This window comes from Cryptomeria japonica, unplaced genomic scaffold (genome assembly GCF_030272615.1).
Source record: "Cryptomeria japonica unplaced genomic scaffold, Sugi_1.0 HiC_scaffold_15, whole genome shotgun sequence".
Classification (NCBI taxonomy): Eukaryota; Viridiplantae; Streptophyta; class Pinopsida; order Cupressales; family Cupressaceae; genus Cryptomeria; species Cryptomeria japonica.
In genome coordinates this window covers 800,001-820,000 of record NW_026728837.1, presented here as the reverse complement: position 1 = coordinate 820,000, position 20,000 = coordinate 800,001, and the positions used below count along the sequence as shown (strand labels likewise).

At 59.3% G+C, this 20,000-nt stretch overlaps 1 non-coding gene across 1 annotated transcript; it reads left to right on the top strand.

The window, feature by feature from the left end:
• The first annotated feature begins 14,347 nt into the window (after positions 1 to 14,347).
• LOC131860769 (5S ribosomal RNA) lies at positions 14,348 to 14,466 on the top strand. Its single transcript, XR_009359863.1, has one exon. It is a non-coding gene; the product is annotated as a 5S ribosomal RNA (ribosomal RNA).
• The last annotated feature ends 5,534 nt before the right edge of the window (positions 14,467 to 20,000 follow it).

The following is a 20,000-nucleotide window of genomic DNA, read 5'->3' as shown; positions in this document are numbered from 1 at the left end:
AAATGGCACAAGCACACACACACAAGCATCCTCGGAAGAGGACAGTTCGAGTGACAGGTCAAATCCAAGAGTTCCGAAGACTACCTCCAGGAACAATCGGGAACAAGACCGATTACAAGTCGTCGAGTCTGTTACTGGGCGAACACGAGATGCGCACAGGAAATCGATCAGCCCTCACAATGGCCCAAGGCCAGAGATCGGACTGCTACGATTTACCCCAACAATCATCGTGCCACTCTTCGCAGAGAGGTGATAGACGCCAACGAGCCCGCGCATAGCAATCGAGGTGTAAAAAGGGCGTTGAAGGCAGGAAGCCTGGACGAAAGAGGCTACGAGGTCACCTCGAAGCGGTCTAAGAATCGGGCGCACTTGGGGCGACTACCAGTGCCAACCCCTTATCCCGCGGTGCGTCCGACACACAGAAATTTCCAAGGCGGCCAAGGAGCCTCCCCGCATAGCAATCGGGGTGTGAGGTTACGGATGCAGCATTGATAGCAATCGAGGTGTGAGGCGAAGGATGCAGAAGTGAGAGCTGAGGGATGTAGCAGAGATAGCAATCGGGGTGTGTGATGCAGAAGAGATAGCAATCGAGGTGTGCGGTGGGAAGGGCCCAGCAGCCAGAATGCATGAAGCGACGGATGAAGCAGTGATGACAACCGGGCTGTGAGGAGAGGAGGGATGCAGCCAAGAAAGCAATCAGGGCTCGAGGCAAGGGATGCATCAAGGATAGCAATCATGTTGTGAGGCGAGATTCCAAAGGCTAAACGTGAGAGGCTGCAGGGTCGACTCAGAGAGGTCTATGCATGTGAGAGGCTGAAAGCAAGGTCGAATCGGAGCGGTCTATGCATCGGGCGCGCTTGGGGCGACTACCAGTGCCAACCCCTTATCCCGCGACGCGTCCGACAAAGAGAACGTTCCAAGGCGGCAGAGGAGGTTACCAGCCGAAGGATGCAGTAGCAATAACAGGTATAGTTCCGCGGCGGCCGAGAAGACTCACCGCATAGGAATCGGGATGCGAGGCGAGGGATGCGGCGGGAAGGCCCCGACGGCTAAACGGAAGAGGCTGCAGGGCCGCCTCGGAATGGTCCAAGCATCGGATGCGATTGGGACGACTACCAGTGCCAACCCCTTATCCCGCGATGCGTCCGATACACAGATAGTTCCAAGGCGGCCGAGGAGCCTCACCGCATATCAATCGGGGTGCGAGGCGAGGGATGGGGCGGGAAGGCCCCAACGGCTAGACGGAAGAGGCTTCAGGGCCACCTCGGAATGGTCCAAGCATCGGACGCGCTTGGGGCGACTGCCAGTGCCAACCCCTTATCCCGCGATGCGTCCGATACACAGATGGTTCCAAGGCGGCCGAGGAGCCTCACCGCATAGCAATCGGGGGTGCGAGGCGAGGGATGGGGCGGGAAGGCCCCAACGGCTAGACGGAAGAGGCTTCAGGGCCGCCTAGGAATGGTCCAAGCATCGGACACGCTTGGGGCGACTACCAGTGACAGCCCCCTATCCCGCGATGCGTCCGATACGAAGATGGTTCCAAGGCGGCCGAGGAGCCTCACCGCATAGCAATCGGGGTGCGAGGTGGGGGATGCGGCGAGATGGCCCCAACGGCTAGACGGAAGAGGCCACAGGGCCGCGTCGGAATAGTCCAAGCATCGGACGCGCTTGGGGCGACTACCAGTGACAACCCCTTATCCCGCGATGCGTCCGATATGAAGATAGTTCCAAGGCGGCCGAGGAGCCTCACCGCATAGCAATCGGGGTGCGAGGTGGGGGATGCGGCGAGATGGCCCCAACGGCTAGACAGAAGAGGTTGCAGGGCCGCCTCGGAATAGTCCAAGCATCGGACGCGCTTGGGGCGACTACCAGTGACAACCCCTTATCCCGCGATGCGTCCGATACGAAGATAGTTCCAAGGCGGCCGAAGAGCCTCACCGCATAGCAATCGGGGTGCGAGGTGGGGGATGCGGCGAGATGGCCCCAACGGCTAGACGGAAGAGGCCACAGGGCCGCCTCGAAATAGTCCAAGCATCGGACGCGCTTGGGGCGACTACCAGTGACAACCCCTTATCCCGCGATGCGTCCGATACGAAGATAGTTCCCAGGCGGCCGAGGAGCCTCACCGCATAGCAATCGGGGTGCGAGGCGAGGGATGCGGCGAGATGGCCCCAAAGGCTAGACGGAAGAGGCTGCAGGGCTGCCTCGGAATAGTCCAAGCATCGGACGCGCTTGGGGCGACTACCACTGCCAACCCCTTATCCCGCGATGCGTCCGATACACAGATAGTTCCGAGGCGGCCGAGGAGGTGGGGGATGCGGCGAGATGGCCCCAACGGCTAGACGGAAGAGGCTGCAGGGCCGCCTCGGAATAGTCCAAGCATCGGACGCGCTTGGGGCGACTACCAGTGACAACCCCTTATCCCGCGATGCGTCCGATACACAGATAGTTCCGAGGCGGCCAAGGAGCCTCACCGCATAGCAATCGTGGTGCGAGGTGGGGGATGCGGCGAGATGGCCCCAACGGCTAGACGGAAGAGGCTGCAGGGCCGCCTCGGAATGGTCCAAGCATCGGATGCGCTTGGGGCGACTACCACTGCCAACCCCTTATCCCGCGATGCGTCCGATACACAGATAGTTCCAAGGCGGCCGAGGAGCCTCACAGCATAGCAATCAGGGTGCGAGGCGAGGGATGCGGCGAGAAAGCCCCAACGGCTAGAGGGAAGAGGCTTCAGGTCCGCCTCGGAATGGTCCAAGCATCGGACGCGCTTGGGGCGACTACCAATGACAACCCCTTATCCCGCGACGCGTCCGATACACAGATAGTTCCAAGGCGGCCGAGGAGCCTCACCGCATAGCAATCGGGGTGCGAGGCGAGGGATGCGGCGAGAAGGACCCAACGGCTACACGGAAGAGGCTTCGGGGCCGCCTCGGAATGGTCCAAGCATCGGACGCGCTTGGGGCGACTACCAGTGACAACCCCTTATCCCGCGACGCGTCCGATACACAGATAGTTCCAAGGCGGCCGAGGAGCCTCACCGCATAGCAATCGGGGTGCGAGGCGAGGGATGCGGCGAGAAGGACCCAACGGCTACACGGAAGAGGCTTCGGGGCCGCCTCGGAATGGTCCAAGCATCGGACGCGCTTGGGGCGACTACCAGTGACAACCCCTTATCCCGCGACGCGTCCGATACACAGATAGTTCCAAGGCGGCCGAGGAGCCTCACCGCATAGCAATCGGGGTGCGAGGCGAGGGATGCGGCGAGAAGGACCCAACGGCTAGACGGAAGAGGCTTCGGGTCCGCCTCGGAATGGTCCAAGCATCGGACGCGCTTGGGGCGACTACCAGTGACAACCCCTTATCCCGCGACGCGTCCGATACACAGATAGTTCCAAGGCGGCCGAGGAGCCTCACCGCATAGCAATCGGGGTGCGAGGCGAGGGATGCGGCGAGAAGGACCCAACGGCTAGACGGAAGAGGCTTCGGGTCCGCCTCGGAATGGTCCAAGCATCGGACGCGCTTGGGGCGACTACCAGTGACAACCCCTTATCCCGCGACGCGTCCGATACACAGATAGTTCCAAGGCGGCCGAGGAGCCTCACCGCATAGCAATCGGGGTGCGAGGCGAGGGATGCGGCGAGAAGGACCCAACGGCTAGACGGAAGAGGCTTCGGGTCCGCCTCGGAATGGTCCAAGCATCGGACGCGCTTGGGGCGACTACCAGTGACAACCCCTTATCCCGCGACGCGTCCGATACACAGATAGTTCCAAGGCGGCCGAGGAGCCTCACCGCATAGCAATCGGGGTGCGAGGCGAGGGATGCGGCGAGAAGGACCCAACGGCTAGACGGAAGAGGCTTCGGGGCCGCCTCGGAATGGTCCAAGCATCGGACGCGCTTGGGGCGACTACCAGTGACAACCCCTTATCCCGCGACGCGTCCGATACACAGATAGTTCCGAGGCGGCCGAGGAGCCTCACCGCATAGCAATCGGGGTGCGAGAAGGACCCAACGGCTAGACGGAAGAGGCTTCGGGTCCGCCTCGGAATGGTCCAAGCATCGGACGCGCTTGGGGCGACTACCAGTGACAACCCCTTATCCCGCGACGCGTCCGATACACAGATAGTTCCAAGGCGGCCGAGGAGCCTCACCGCATAGCAATCGGGGTGCGAGGCGAGGGATGCGGCAAGAAGGACCCAACGGCTAGACAGAAGAGGCTTCAGGGCCGCCTCGGAATGGTCCAAGCATCGAACGCGCTTGGGGCGACTACCAGTGACAACCCCTTATCCCGCGACGCGTCCGATACACAGATAGTTCCGAGGCGGCCGAGGAGCCTCACCGCATAGCAATCGGGGTGCGAGGCGAGGGATGCGGCGAGAAGGACCCAACGGCTAGACGGAAGAGGCTTCAGGGCCGCCTCGGAATGGTCCAAGCATCGGACGCGCTTGGGGCGACTACCAGTGACAACCCCTTATCCCGCGACGCGTCCGATACACAGATAGTTCCGAGGCGGCCGAGGAGCCTCACCGCATAGCAATCGGGGTGCGAGGCGAGGGATGCGGCGAGAAGGACCCAACGGCTAGACGGAAGAGGCTTCAGGGCCGCCTCGGAATGGTCCAAGCATCGGACGCGCTTGGGGCGACTACCAATGACAACCCCTTATCCCGCGACGCGTCCGATACACAGATAGTTCCGAGGCGGCCGAGGAGCCTCACCGCATAGCAATCGGGGTGCGAGGCGAGGGATGCGGCGAGAAGGACCCAACGGCTAGACGGAAGAGGCTTCAGGGCCGCCTCGGAATGGTCCAAGCATCGGACGCGCTTGGGGCGACTACCAGTGACAACCCCTTATCCCGCGACGCGTCCGATACACAGATAGTTCCGAGGCGGCCGAGGAGCCTCACCGCATAGCAATCGGGGTGCGAGGCGAGGGATGCGGCGAGAAGGACCCAACGGCTAGACGGAAGAGGCTTCAGGGCCGCCTCGGAATGGTCCAAGCATCGGACGCGCTTGGGGCGACTACCGTTGCCAACCCCTTATCCCGCGATGCGTCTGATACACAGATAGTTCCGAGGCGGCCGAGGAGCCTCACCGCATAGCAATCGGGTTGCGAGGCAGATTATTGGGAAGGGAACCCCCTGGGATGCGGCTCAAGCAGTGCCCAAAGGGACTGGAATGCGGAATCACATCGAGAGACCCAAATGCTATACGAGGGCTCAAATCGAATTATCGATTTGGCCACGACATGGACGCATCGGAACGACTACCTTTGCCGAACCACTCGCAATTGCATCCATACCGAAACCAATAGACATTTCCGTTAGAGCCCTCGCATAGCATTCGGGAATCTCGCATGCCCCTCTAAATCGACCAATGCTGGCGCTCAATGAAAATCCGAGCGCTACCACCGTTCGAGCGCCAGCATTGGTCGAGTTAGAGGGGCACGGGGGAGAATGCTCCAGTCAACACCTCCCCTATATAAGTTGTCACGGGGCTAGACCGGCCTGCTGCCCAAACAAGCTTTTTCCTTCCAAAGGAGGTCAAACCTCATGCGGCACTGGCAAACCTTACTCACGACTTCCATTGCGGACAAGTCCTTTCTTGTTTCCAGACTACGCCATACCCTTTTCAAGTGTCCACCACCTGACCACATTAACACACACCCATGCGGAATAGAAGTGCATGCCAACCCTCTCACGGGTTTCTTTCATCCTGATGCTCCTAGCACTCCCTTCAAGTCCCCGACTCTACTCTAGCACTGTCTTGTCGCACCATCCTTGCACCCCGGGTACAAGCTTACAGGTCTTCTCGATGTCTTCGTCTTCTTGAGTCCCCCATAAGACCCTGACTACTAACACTGACCCATCCGGAACTCCTTAAGTCCTCCGGCTCCAACTCTGCACACTCCTTGAGCATGCCCAGCACTCCCACAGCACTGGCACCCCATGTTGGCCTCCCTCGGCTCCTCTGAACCCTCAAGCACCAAACATATCTCATGGGATGACTAGACTCCCTGAGCTAGCTTCCTGTTTGTCCATCTCCACACAATGAACACAACACTGGGGCAATCGATAGCTTTATTGTTATGAAGAGACGGCCCCTGGCTCGATCTACAAACAATTCCAACTCTGTTGCTGGTCACTATCCTGAATACTTCCCAAGCATTCGATTACAAGTTCCTGCCCCTAGATCAACGTCCACTCTTGAAACACCAGCACAGATACCACTGCACCTCGCCCCTGGCGTTAGCTTCTTAGATAGACTCCTGATCCACGAAGACCCTATCTCTTTCGGAACTCAACCTGGCGCACCACTGACTCCCTCCCGAGCCTGCGACGGCTTACCCAGTACACAACTCAGAACTCCTTCCTGAACAAGGACTCCAAGTCACACTGCTTCGGGCCCCTGGCCTATGCCTACATGGCTTCACTGGTGAACCCGGTTCCCTGTACATCCTATGCACAATAACCAGCTCCATGCAAACACTCAGTCTAAGCCTCTCAGACTGACAAAACACCTTGCACTCCTACTTGGGCACCAAGCTCTTCACTCCATGATCCAATCCAATATCCTTGGTCGCTGAACTCTCCTTCAACTCGGCTGTGCTCCCAAAACAACTCGCCTACGGACCATGTCCACTTTTCGGTCATGCAACTCATCCATCTTTGTCACCCTCTTGGACTCGCCTCATGGCTCGGCTCCACATGAGCACACTTTCGGAACCCAGTCCCTACTGCCACATTTGACCCCCACTCTAGGGCCTTGAGATCCCGGATCTCAATGCAAATCCCACTTCAGGTAACCTAGGTGCGTGCCCGGCACATCACCCCACTTGTTCCACAAGACACATGGACTTCCAGCTCTGCAACTCAACCCACATAGCTTGCCCAACTCTCAAGCTCCAACATTCCGATATAGATAGCCCCTTGCACGGCCATCCCCCCCTTACAAGATCTTGGGTACTCCATTTCCCCAACCGGGACAATCCATTGCACGATCATCCTTCTCGCAAGAGCCTAGGTACTCCACTTCCCTAGTCCTCGGGTCATAGACAACTCCCCGGGAGTCATCCCCAACATTGGCTCAGTTACTCCGCTTCACTGAGATAGGGACCATGAGAATGCATCCACCAGTAAACCTCACCATCCAATGATAAGGCGGGGTTACTCTACTTCACCCCTAATGTCCATGTAGGACCTCTATCTCCTTGAGACTAGAGGGCAGGGTTACTCTTCTTCACCCCTAGGAGGAGGTGTCTACCGCAGACCACCTTGGTGCACTCCTGGCACTCGGCTATTCTCTCAATCGACCCCCATATATAAGTTTTTCGTCCAATTCTCACACAACTGTAGCTTGGCATTAACCCTTTGTCAATCACCACAACTTCCACCTGCTGAGAATAACAAGGGACTTACAACCCCAGAAGCCTACTGATCTCCCTGAGACAGCAGCCCCTTACATAAGTTATTTGTCCGATTCTCGCACAACCGTAGTCTGCCTCGTCGAATCAAACAACGGTCCCAGATTCCGACTTCCGTTCCGTAGAGACCCAAAAGCTAGATGGAGGCTCGCAAGAAAGAGTGTCGGCGCATAGCAATCGGGTTTCTCGAACGTTTAGGGACCGAGCTCACTTGCGGATAGGGCAAAATCCGCCAAGCAACCCAAAAGCTAGACGGGGGCTCGAATCGAATCGCCTAGGCGGCCACAACAACGACGTGTTGGATCGACTACCAGTGCCAAACCATTCAGCAAGACTAGTCTGTGTCGAGGCCGGATAGAGATTCTCAGAGAGCGCCCGCATAGCATTTAGGAGACCTGCCGCGTCCCTCACACTCGACAAATGGTGGTGCACGTTTATAAATCCGAGCGATCCCAACCCTTTCAAGCACCAACATCGGTCGAGATAGAGGGGCACGGAGGGGGCTGCGTGAGACAACACAGTCCCCTATATAAGTTATTTGTCCGATTCTCACACATCCGAAGAATGGTCATCAAATCGGACAACAGCCCAAACTTCCGACTTCCGTCCCAGAAAGCCCAAGAGCTATCTAAAACGTTCATGGCCGGAACTCGATCGCGGCTATACCAGTCCGCCAAGCAACCCAAAAGCTAGACTGGAGCTCTAGTCGAATCACCTCTGTGGCCATTGCAAGGACGTGTTGGAGCGACTACCATTGCCGAACCATTCCGCAGGTCGAGTCCATACCAAGGCCGCATAGAGATTCACGATGAGCTCCTGCATAGCAATCAGGAGACTTGCCGTGTCCATCACAATCGATAAATCCTGGTGCAAGATTTTTGCATCCGAGCGCTCCAACCAGTCGAGCACCAGCATCAATCGACATAAACGGGCACGGGGGGAGGATGCTCGAGAACACTACCTCCCCTATATAAGTTATTTGTCCGATTCTCAAGCAGCCGAAGTCTGGTCATCGAATCGGGTCAAAGACCACAACTTCCGACTTTACCCATAATGCAAGTCATCGAATCGAACATCGGCCCCCGAGTCGGACTCCATGCGTATGTCAGGTCATCGGACCCAAATTCCGCCTTCCTGCGCATGGCGGGCCATCAATATCAACTCGGTCATCGGACCCAAACTCCGCCTTTTTGCGTATGGCACGCCTTCAAATCGGTCATCGGACCCAAATTCCGCCTTCCTGTGCATGGCGGGCCATCAACATCAACTCGGTCATCGGACCCAAATTCCGCCTTTCTGCGCATGGCACGCCATCAACTCGGTCATCGGACCCAAATTCCGCCTTCCTGCGCATGGCAGGTCATCGGACACAAATTCAGACCTCGCCAATATGCCTACGTATCGAATCGGTCATCGGACCCAACTTCCGACTTCATCCATACTGTAGGGTCTTTGAGGTTGGCGCGGTGCGCTCAACCCAGGGAGTCGACCCATCGAAGCATACACCTCCCCTATATAAGCTATTTGTCCGATTCCCACACCTGTGTAGTTTGCACCTCTGACCAGGACATCGACCCCAACTTCCGAACTCGACTGCAACGACGGCACCAGCGCCTTGGTGCGCACCTTGCGACGCACAGTCCCAACATTCGCCTTCCTGCACATGGCAGGTCATCGGACCCAAATTCCGACCTCGCGAGTATGCCTACATATCGAATCGGTCATCGGACCCAACTTCCGACTTCATCCATACCGTAGGGTCTTTGAGGTTGGCGCGGTGCGCTCAACCCGGGGAGTCGACCCAACGAAGCATACACCTCCCCTATATAAGCTATTTGTCCGATTCCCACACCTGTGTAGTTTGCACCTCCGATCAAGACATCGACCCCAACTTCCGAACTCGCCTCCAACGACCGAACCAGCGCCTTGGTGCGCACCTTGCAACGCACAGTGCCAACATTCGCCTTCCTGCACGTGGCAGGTCATCGGACCCAAATTCCGACCTCGCGAGTATGCCTACATATCGAATCGGTCATCGGACCCAACTTCCGACTTCATCCATACCGTAGGGTCTTTGAGGTTGGCGCGGTGCGCTCAACCCGGGGAGTCGACCCAACGAAGCATACACCTCCCCTATATAAGCTATTTGTCCGATTCCCACACCTGTGTAGCTTGCACCTCCGATCAGGACATCGACCCCAACTTCCGAACTCGACTAAAAAGACCGCACCAGCGCCTTGGTGTGCACCTTGCAACGCACAGTGCCAACATTCGCCTTCCTGCACATGGCAGGTCATCGGACCCAAATTCCGACCTCATGAGCATACCTACTAATCGAATCGGTCATCGGACCCAACTTCCGACTTCATCCATACCGTAGGGTCTTTGAGGTTGGCGCGGTGCGCTCAACCTGGGGAGTCGACCCATCGAAGCATACACCTCCCCTATATAAGCTATTTGTCCGATTCCGACACCTGTGTAGTTTGCACCTCCGCTCAGGACATCGACCCCAACTTCCGAACTCGCCTGCAACGACCGAACCAGCGCCTTGGTGCGCACCAAAAGTGCGCACTTTTGGAGGGCACTTTTGTGCGCTCCAAAGGTGCGCACTTTTGGAGGGCACTTTTCTGCGCTCCAAAGGTGCGCACTTTTGGAGGGCACTTTTTGGAGGGCACTTTTCTGCGCTCCAAAGGTGCGCACTTTTGGAGGGCACTTTTTGGAGGGCACTTTTCTGCGCTCCAAAGGTGCGCACTTTTGGAGGGCACTTTTTGGAGCTCCAAAGGTGCGCACTTTTGGAGGGCACTTTTTGGAGGGCACTTTTCTGCGCTCCAAAGGTGCGCACTTTTGGAGGGCACTTTTTGGAGGGCACTTTTCTGCGCTCCAAAGGTGCGCACTTTTGGAGGGCACTTTTTGGAGGGCACTTTTCTGCGCTCCAAAGGTGCGCACTTTTGGAGGGCACTTTTTGGAGGGCACTTTTCTGCGCTCCAAAGGTGCGCACTTTTGGAGGGCACTTTTTGGAGGGCACTTTTCTGCGCTCCAAAGGTGCGCACTTTTGGAGGGCACTTTTTGGAGGGCACTTTTCTGCACTCCAAAGGTGCGCACTTTTGGAGGGCACTTTTTGGAGGGCACTTTTGTGCGCTCCAAAGGTGCGCACTTTTGGAGGGCACTTTTGTGCACTCCAAAGGTGCGCACTTTTGGAGGGCACTTTTCCTGCGCTCCAAAGGTGCACACCTAGGTGAGCACCTTCGACCACACCTTGTAGCACACCAAACTCTGACTTTCGACTTCATCCGCAATGCAGGGTCTTTGAGGTTGGTGCAATGCGCACAACCAGGGGAGTCGACCCATCAAACCCAACACCTCCCCTATATAAGCTATTTGTCTGATTCTCATACATGCGTAGCCTGCAGGAGCAATTAGGACATCGACCCCAACTTTCGGCTTCTAAACGAAAACAAGGTCTTTGAGGTTGGTGTAATGCGAACAACTAGGGGAGTCAACCCATCAAACCCAACACCTCCCCTATATAAGCTATTTGTCTGATTCTCATACATGTGTAGTCTACAGGAGCAATTAGGACATCGACCCCAACTTTTGACTTCTTAACGAAAACAAGGTCTTTGAGGTTGACGTAATGCGCACAACCAGGGGAGTCGACCCATCAAACCCAACACCTCCCCTATATAAGCTATTTGTCCGATTCTCATACATGTGTAGCCTGCAGGAGCCATTAGGACATTGACCCCAACTTTTGACTTCTTAACGAAAACAAGGTCTTTGAGGTTGGCGTAATGCGCACAACCAAGGGAGTTGACCCATCAAACCCAACACCTCCCCTATATAAGCTATTTGTCTGATTCTCATACATGTGTAGCCTGCAACAACGATTAGGACATCCACCCCAACTTCTGAATTCGTCTGCGTTGACCGCACCAAAGGTGCACGCCTTGGTGCTCACCAAAATCCGACTTCCGACTTCTTCTGCTATGCGGGGTCTTTGAGGTTGGCGCAGTGCGCACAACCAGGGGAGTCAACCCACCGAATGCAACACCTCCCCTATATAAGCTATTTGTCTGATTCTCATACATGCGTAGACTGCAGCAATGATTAGGACATCCACCCCAACTTTTGACTTCTTAAACAAGACAGGGTCTTTGAAGTTGGTGCAGTGCACACAACCAGGGGAGTCGACCCATCAAACGCAACACCTCCCCTATATAAAGCTATTTGTCCGATTCTCATACGTGTAGTCTGCAGCAGCGATTAGGACATCGACCCCAACTTCCGAATTCGTTTGCATTGACCGCACCAAAGGTGCACGCCTTGGTGTGCACCCTGGAGTGCACTTTGGTGCTCACCTCGGTGCACACTTTGGTGTGCACCTCGGTGTGCACCAAAGGTGCGCACCTTGGAGCGCACCAAAGGTGTACACTTTGGAGCGCACCACATAGGGTCTTTGAGAGGTTGGCGCAGTGCGCACACCAAGGTGGGTGTTGAGGTGCGTGCCGAGGTGGGTGGGTGCTAGGGTGCGCTCCATGGTGGGTGCCAGGGTGGGTGCGTGCTAGGGTGGATTCCAAAGAGGGTCATAGGGTGGGTGCCAAGGTGGGTTGGTGATATAGTGGGTTCAAAGGTGGGTACTAGGGTGGGTTCCAAGGTGGGTCACAAGTTGGGTGCCAGGATGCGTGGGTGTTAGGTTGGGTGCCAAGGTGGGCTCCTGCGTGGGTGGGTGCTAGGGTGGGTTTCAAGGTGGACGCGAGGGCGGGTGCCAAGGTGGGTAACAAGTTGGGTGTTAGGATGGGTGAGTGCTAGAGTGGGTGCCAAGGTGGGTGGGTGCTAAGGTGGATGCCAAGGTGGTTCACAGGGTGGGTGGGTTCTAGGGTGAGTTCCAAGGTGGGTCACAGGTTCAGTGCTAGGGTGGGTGTCAAGGCGGGTGTCGAGGTGCCTGGGTGCTAGGGTGTGGATGCCAATGTGGGTCATAGGGTGGGTACTAGGGTGGGCTGCAATGTGGGTGCCAAGGTGGGTAACATGCTCGGTGGGTTCTAAATTGGGTGCCAGGGTGGGTGTGCACCCACCTTGCCCGAGGTGGGTGCCAAGGTGCCAGTGTGGGTGGGTGCTAAGGTGGATGCCAAGGTGGGTGAGAAGGTGGGTGATAGGTTGAGTGGTAGGATGGGTGGGTGCCAAGATGGGTCACAGGGTGGGTGCAAGGGTGGGTAGGTGCTAGGGTTGGTGTCAGGGTGGGTGGGTGCTAGGTTGGGTTCCAAGGTGGGTGCGAGGGTGAGTGTCAAGGTGGGTCACAGGTTAGGTGCTAGGATGGGTGAGTGCTAGGGTGCAAAGGTGCCAGGGTGGGTGCTAGGATGGGTCGATGCTAGGGTGAGTGGCAAGGTGGGTCCACAAGTGTCAAGGTGGGTGCCGAGGTGGGTGCCAAGTCGGCGACTGCTATGGTGGATGCCAAGGTGGGTCACGGGGTGGGTGCCAAGTTGCTAGGTTGGGTTCCAAGGTGGGTGCCAACGTGGGTGCTAGGGTGCGTGGGTTAAAGGGTGTGTCACAACGTGGGTGCCAGGATGGGTGCGCACCCACACTGGCCAAGACGGGTGCGGGTGCAAGGTTGGGTTCCAAGCCCGGTCACAGGCTGGGTGCTAGGATGGGTGGGTGCCAAGGTGGGCACCAGGGTGGGTGCACCCACCCTGGCCAAGGTGGGTCACGGGGTGGGTCCTAGGGTGGGTAACGGGGTGGGTACTAAGGTGCGTGCCAAGGTGGGTCATAGGGTGGGTGCCAAGGTGGGCACCAGGGTGGGTGTGCACCAACCCTAGCCAGGGTAGGTCACGGGGTGGTTGTCGGGGTGGGCGTCAAGGAGCCAAGGTGGGTGGCAAGTAGCCAAGTTGCGTGCCAAGGTGGGTGTCGGGGTGGGTGCCAAGGATCCAAGGTGGGTGCCAAGGAACCAAGGTGGGTGTCTGGGTGGGTGCCGAGGTGGGAGCCAGGGTGGGTCCCAAGGTGAGTGCAAAGGTGGGTGCGAGGGTCAAGGTGAGTGCCAATGTGGGTTCCAAGGTGCCAGGGTCAGGGTGAGTGCCAATGTGGGTTCAAAGGTGCTAAGTTGGGTGCGAGGTTGGGTGCGAGGGTGGGTGGGTGCCAAGGTGTGCTAGGTGGAAGCCCGGGTGGGTCGGCATCCCATGGGTGTCGAGTTGGGTGCCTGATGGGTGCTTCTTGTCAAGTTTTAGTCGTCGGGACTCATTTCGAGCCTTAGAGGTCGTTTCTTGTCCGGTTGCCCTGTCTTCGACCTGGGAACCCAATTTTGGTCCTCGGGTCCCATTTTTTTTTGTCTCGCATCCCACTTTTGGCCTGTGGCCTTTTCGGGGTCGATTCTCGTTTTGGGCATCAGAGCATGTTTCTTCTCCTAAAACCCAATATTTGTTTATTAAGTCTCGGAACACATTTTTGTTCTCGTGGACCCATCATGGGTCTTGGAACGCATTTGTGGTCCTTGGGTCCCATTTTGCATCCCGAAACTTGTGTTTTGGTGCTTGATCCCTATTTTGGGTGCCCACCTTGCACCAAGTGCGCACCCGGGGCAAACCGAGCGCCTTGGTGCACCGGGGCAAGATCGAGCGTGCACCCGAGGCGCCCCGAACATGCACCAAGGTGCACTCAGCCCACATGTGAGCGCAGGTCGTTGCGCCCGAGGTGGTGTGTGGGCACCGCGTTGCAGACGGGACACTGCACGCACACGACGCCCCCTCCAGGTGCACGCACGTAGGCCGGGCCGGGTGCACACCCGACGCCCTAGCAAGGTGCGCGCACCCGGGCAGGGCTCACACTTGGCGAACGGGGCGCACTTCGCGAGGGAGGGTGTGCACCTCGACGGGGGTGGGTGGCCGGGGTGGATTCGCACGTGGGTCGCGGTTTGCTAAGTACACACTGCGACAAGCTCATAACGGGTGCGATCATACCAGCGTTAGTGCACCGGATCCCATCAGAACTCCGCAGTTAAGCGCGCTTGGGCCGGAGTAGTACTGGGATGGGTGACCTCCCGGGAAGTCCCGGTGTTGCACCCTTTTTTAGTTTTTCGCCGGGCGTCGCAATGCTATTTGAATAAACCTTTTGCCCGTTTGCGTTCTCGTCGGGGCCGGGCCGGGCCGGGGTGCGCTGCCCGCACTACCGCGCGCGCGGGGGGCGACACCGAGCGCGCACCCGAGGCGCCCCGAGCACACAGGCCACGGTGCAACCCGGGCGTTGTGCGCGCACCCCGGTGCGCCCGAGGTGCTGCGCGCGCACCCAGGTGAAATCGGTGTGCACCTCGGCCAGTGCGCGCTCGGTCGAGTCGCGCACGTTGGCCAAGGTGCACGGTGATGTTTCTTACTCTAAGGTTCCGCACCAGACGCCCGGGACAGGTGAGCGAAGCTGGGCGGGGCCGGGTGCGCGGCCGGGGCAGGTGCACGCAGCTGGAGAGAGCTTTGGAGCACACTTCGGAGCGCACCAATGATGCGCTCCATTCAAAAGTTTCCTGAAAAGGCAAAAAAAGTTGAGATTATAGAATTTCCCACTTGAGAGATTGTAAAAAAAAAAAATTTAAAATGAAGGAAACGCGGGTGCCAAGGTGTGCGCGCCCGGGTGCGCAGCCCAGCCAAGGTGTGCGCACCAAGGCGCCCACCCTGGCGAAGGTGCACGCAAGGTGCGCACCCGAGGCAAACCGGACAATTAACCCAACTTTCGACTTCGCGCGCACCTGCGCACCTTCGAGCGCACTTCGGAGCGCTCCTTGGTGCGCACCAATCTTGGGCACCTCGGAGTGCACCATGGCGCCCACCAAGGTGCGCACCCGGGGCAAACCGAGCTCCGACTTCGTGCGCACCTTGGAGCGCACGAAAGGTGCGCACCATGGCGCCCACCAAGGTGCGCAGCCCAGCCAAGGCGTGCGCATCAAGGTGCGCACCCTGGCGAAGGTGCGCACCCGGGGCAAACCGAGCTCCGACTTCGTGCGCACCTTGGAGCGCACAAAAGGTGCGCAACCCAGCCAAGGTGTGCGCACCCCGGTCAAACCGAGCTCCGAATCGTGCGCACCAGAGGTGCACGCCATCGTGCGCACCTTGGAGCACACTTCGGAGCCCTCCTTGGTGCACGCCGATGTTGCGCACCTCGGAGCGCACCCGGGGAAAACAATGCAATTAACCCGACTTTCGACTTCGTGGGCACCTCGGAGCGCTCTCGGGTTCGCACCTCGGAGCACACCGAGGTGCGCACCTTTGATGCGCTGCCTTCACCAATTTCCAGAAAAGGCAAGAAAACATTGAGAAGGTGTGCGCACCGAGGTGCCCACCCTGGCGAAGGTGCACGCGAGGTGCGCACCCGGGGCAAACCGGGCTCCGACTTCGTGCACGCCGCACCTTGGAGCACACTTCGGAGCGCTCCTTGGTGCGCACCAGGGCGCGCAACCCAGCCGAGGTGCCCACCCCGGCGAAGGTGCACGCGAGGTGCGCACCCGGGGCAAACCGGGCTCCGACTTCGTGCACGCCATGGTGCCCACCGCGGCGAAGGTGCACGCGAGGTGCGCACCCGGGGCAAACCGGGCTCCGACTTCGTGCACGCCGCACCTTGGAGCACACTTCGGAGCGCTCCTTGGTGCGCACCATGGTGCCCACCAGGGCGCGCAACCCCGCCGAAGGTGCACGCGAGGTGCGCACCCGGGGCAAACCGGGCTCCGACTTCGTGCACGCCGCACCTTGGAGCACACTTCGGAGCGCTCCTTGGTGCGCACCATGGTGCCCACCAGGGCGCGCAACCCCGCCGAAGGTGCACGCGAGGTGCGCACCCGGGGCAAACCGGGCTCCGACTTCGTGCACGCCATGGTGCGCACCGCGGCGAAGGTGCGCACCCGGGGCAAACCGGGCTCCGACTTCGTGCACGCCGCACCTTGGAGCACACTTCGGAGCGCTCCTTGGTGCGCACCAGGGCGCGCAACCCAGCCGAGGTGCCCACCCCGGCGAAGGTGCACGCGAGGTGCGTACCCGGGGCAAACCGGGCTCCGACTTCGTGCACGCCGCACCTTGGAGCACACTTCGGAGCGCTCCTTGGTGCGCACCATGGTGCCCACCAGGCCGCGCAACCCAGCCAAGGTGTGCGCACCAAGGTGCACGCGAGGTGCGCACCCGGGGCAAACCGGGGTCCGACTTCGTGCACGCCGCACCTTGGAGCACACATCGGGGCGCTCCCGGGTTCGCACCGGCGTTGCGCACCGTGGTGGGCACCTCAGAGCACACCAAGGTGGGCAGCGAGGTGCGCACCTTTGATGCGATGCCTTCACTAATTTCCATAAAAGGCAAAAAAAAAACGAGATTTTAAAATTTCCGTTTTGAAAGATAGTGAGAAAAAGGGAATGCTGGTGCCATCTTGAGCCCGCCCTGGTGCGCAGCCCAGCCAAGGTGTGCGCACCAAGGTGCCCACCCTGGCGAAGGTGCGCGCCCGGGCAATTAACCCAACTTCCAACTTCGCGCGCGCCAGGGTGGGAGCGCACCCAACAACCGGGCCTGGGAAGAGCCAATGCGAGAAACCCCACCAAACGCTCTGACAAAAAAAGAGGGGGCGCTCCAGTAACCCCGCTTCGGAGCGCACCCTGGGCAAACCCAGCCAAGGTGCCCACCCCGGCCAAGGTGCAGGCGAGGTGCGCACCCGGGGCAAACCGGGCTCCGACAACGTGCACGCCGCACCTTGGAGCACACTTCGTAGCGCTCCCGGGTGCGCACCTCAGAGCACACCAAGGTGGGCAGCGAGGTGCGCACCTTTGATGCGCTGCCTTCACTAATTTCCAGAAAAGGCAAAAAAAAAAGGAGATTTTAAAATTTCCGTTTTGAAAGATAGTGAAAAAAACGGAACGCGCGTGCCATCTTGAGCCCGCCCTGGTGCGCAGCCCAGGTAAGGTGCCCACCCTGGCAAAGGTGCGCACCCGGGCAATTAACCCTACTTCCGACTTCGTGCGCGCCAGGGTGGCAACCGGGCCTCGGAAGAGCCAATGCGAGAAACCCCACCAAACGCTCCGACAAAAAAAGAGGCGGCGCTCCAATAACCCCGCTTCGGAGCGCAGCCGGGGCAAACCCAGCCAAGGTGCCCACCCCGACGAAGGTGCACGCGAGGTGCGCACCCGGGGCAAACCGGGCTCCGACAACGTGCACGCAGCACCTTGGAGCACACTTCGAAGCACTCCCGGGTGCCCACCGGCGTTGCGCACCGTGGTGGGCAGCGAGGTGCGCACCTTTGATGCGCTGCCTTCACTAATTTCCAGAAAAAGGCAAAAAAAAATGAGATTTTAAAATTTCCGTTTTGAAAGATAGTGAAAAAAAAGGAACGCGGGTGCCATCTTGAGCCCGCCCTGGTGCGCAGCCCAGGCAAGGCATGCGCACCAAGGTGCCCACCCGAGGTGCACACCCGGGGCAAACCGGGCTCCGACTTCGTGCAGGCCGCACCTTGGAGCACACTTCGGAGCGCTCCTTGGTGCGCACCATGGTGCCCACCAGGGCGCGCAACCCAGCCAAGGTCTGCACACCAAGGTGCCCACCCCGGCGAAGGTGCACGCGAGGTGCGCACCCGGGGCAAACCGGGCTCCGACTTCGTGCACGCCATGGTGCCCACCGCGGCGAAGGTGCACGCGAGGTGCGCACCCGGGGCAAACCGGGCTCCGACTTCGTGCACGCCGCACCTTGGAGCACACTTCGGAGCGCTCCTTGGTGCGCACCATGGTGCCCACCAGGGCGCGCAACCCAGCCAAGGTGTGCGCACCAAGGTGCACGCGAGGTGCGCACCCGGGGCAAACCGGGGTCCGACTTCGTGCACGCCGCACCTTGGAGCACACATCGGAGCGCTCCCAGGTTCGCACCAGCGTTGCGCACCTTTGATGCGCTGCCTTCACTAATTTCCAGAAAAGGCAAAAAAAAACGATATTTTAAAATTTCCGTTCTGAAAGATAGTGAAAAAAACGGAACGCGGGTGCCATCTTGAGCCCTTCCTGGTGCGCAGCCCAGGCAAGTTGTGCGCACCAAGGTGCCCACCCTGGCGGAGGTGCGCGCCCGGGGCAAACCGGGCTCCGACTTCGTGCACTGCATGGTGCCCACCAAGGCGCGCAACCCAGCCAAGGTGCCCACCGCAGCGAAGGTGCACGCGAGGTGCACACCCGGGGCAAACCGGGCTCCGACTTCGTGCACGCCGCACCTTGGAGCACACTTCAGAGCGCTCCTTGGTGCGCACCAGGGCGCGCAACCCAGCCGAGGTGCCCACCCCGGCGAAGGTGCACGCGAGGTGCGCACCCGGGGCAAACCGGGCTCCGACTTCGTGCACGCCATGGTGCCCACCGCGGCGAAGGTGCGCACCCGGGGCAAACCGGGCTCCGACTTCGTGCACGCCGCACCTTGGAGCACACTTCGGAGCGCTCCTTGGTGCGCACCATGGTGCCCACCAGGCCGCGCAACCCAGCCAAGGTGTGCGCACCAAGGTGCACGCGAGGTGCGCACCCGGGGCAAACCGGGGTCCGACTTCGTGCACGCCGCACCTTGGAGCACACATCGGGGCGCTCCCGGGTTCGCACCGGCGTTGCGCACCGTGGTGGGCACCTCGGAGCACACCAAGGTGGGCAGCGAGGTGCGCACCTTTGATGCGATGCCTTCACTAATTTCCATAAAAGGCAAAAAAAAAACGAGATTTTAAAATTTCCGTTTTGAAAGATAGTGAGAAAAAGGGAATGCTGGTGCCATCTTGAGCCCGCCCTGGTGCGCAGCCCAGCCAAGGTTTGCGCACCAAGGTGCCCACCCTGGCGAAGGTGCGCGCCCGGGCAATTAACCCAACTTCCAACTTCGCGCGCGCCAGGGTGGGAGCGCACCCAACAACCGGGCCTGGGAAGAGCCAATGCGAGAAACCCCACCAAACTCTCTGACAAAAAAAGAGGGGGCGCTCCAGTAACGCCGCTTCGGAGCGCACCCTGGGCAAACCCAGCCAAGGTGCCCACCCCGGCCAAGGTGCAGGCGAGGTGCGCACCCGGGGCAAACCGGGCTCCGACAACGTGCACGCCGCACCTTGGAGCACACTTCGTAGCGCTCCCGGGTGCGCACCTCAGAGCACACCAAGGTGGGCAGCGAGGTGCGCACCTTTGATGCGCTGCCTTCACTAATTTCCAGAAAAGGCAAAAAAAAAAGGAGATTTTAAAATTTCCGTTTTGAAAGATAGTGAAAAAAACGGAACGCGCGTGCCATCTTGAGCCCGCCCTGGTGCGCAGCCCAGGTAAGGTGCCACCCTGGCAAAGGTGCGCACCCGGGCAATTAACCCTACTTCCGACTTCGTGCACGCCAGGGTGGCAACCGGGCCTCGGAAGAGCCAATGCGAGAAACCCCACCAAACGCTCCGACAAAAAAAGAGGCGGCGCTCCAATAACCCCGCTTCGGAGCGCAGCCGGGGCAAACCAAGCCAAGGTGCCCACCCCGACGAAGGTGCACGCGAGGTGCGCACCCGGGGCAAACCGGGCTCCGACAACGTGCACGCAGCACCTTGGAGCACACTTCGAAGCACTCCCGGGTGCCCACCGGCGTTGCGCACCGTGGTGGGCAGCGAG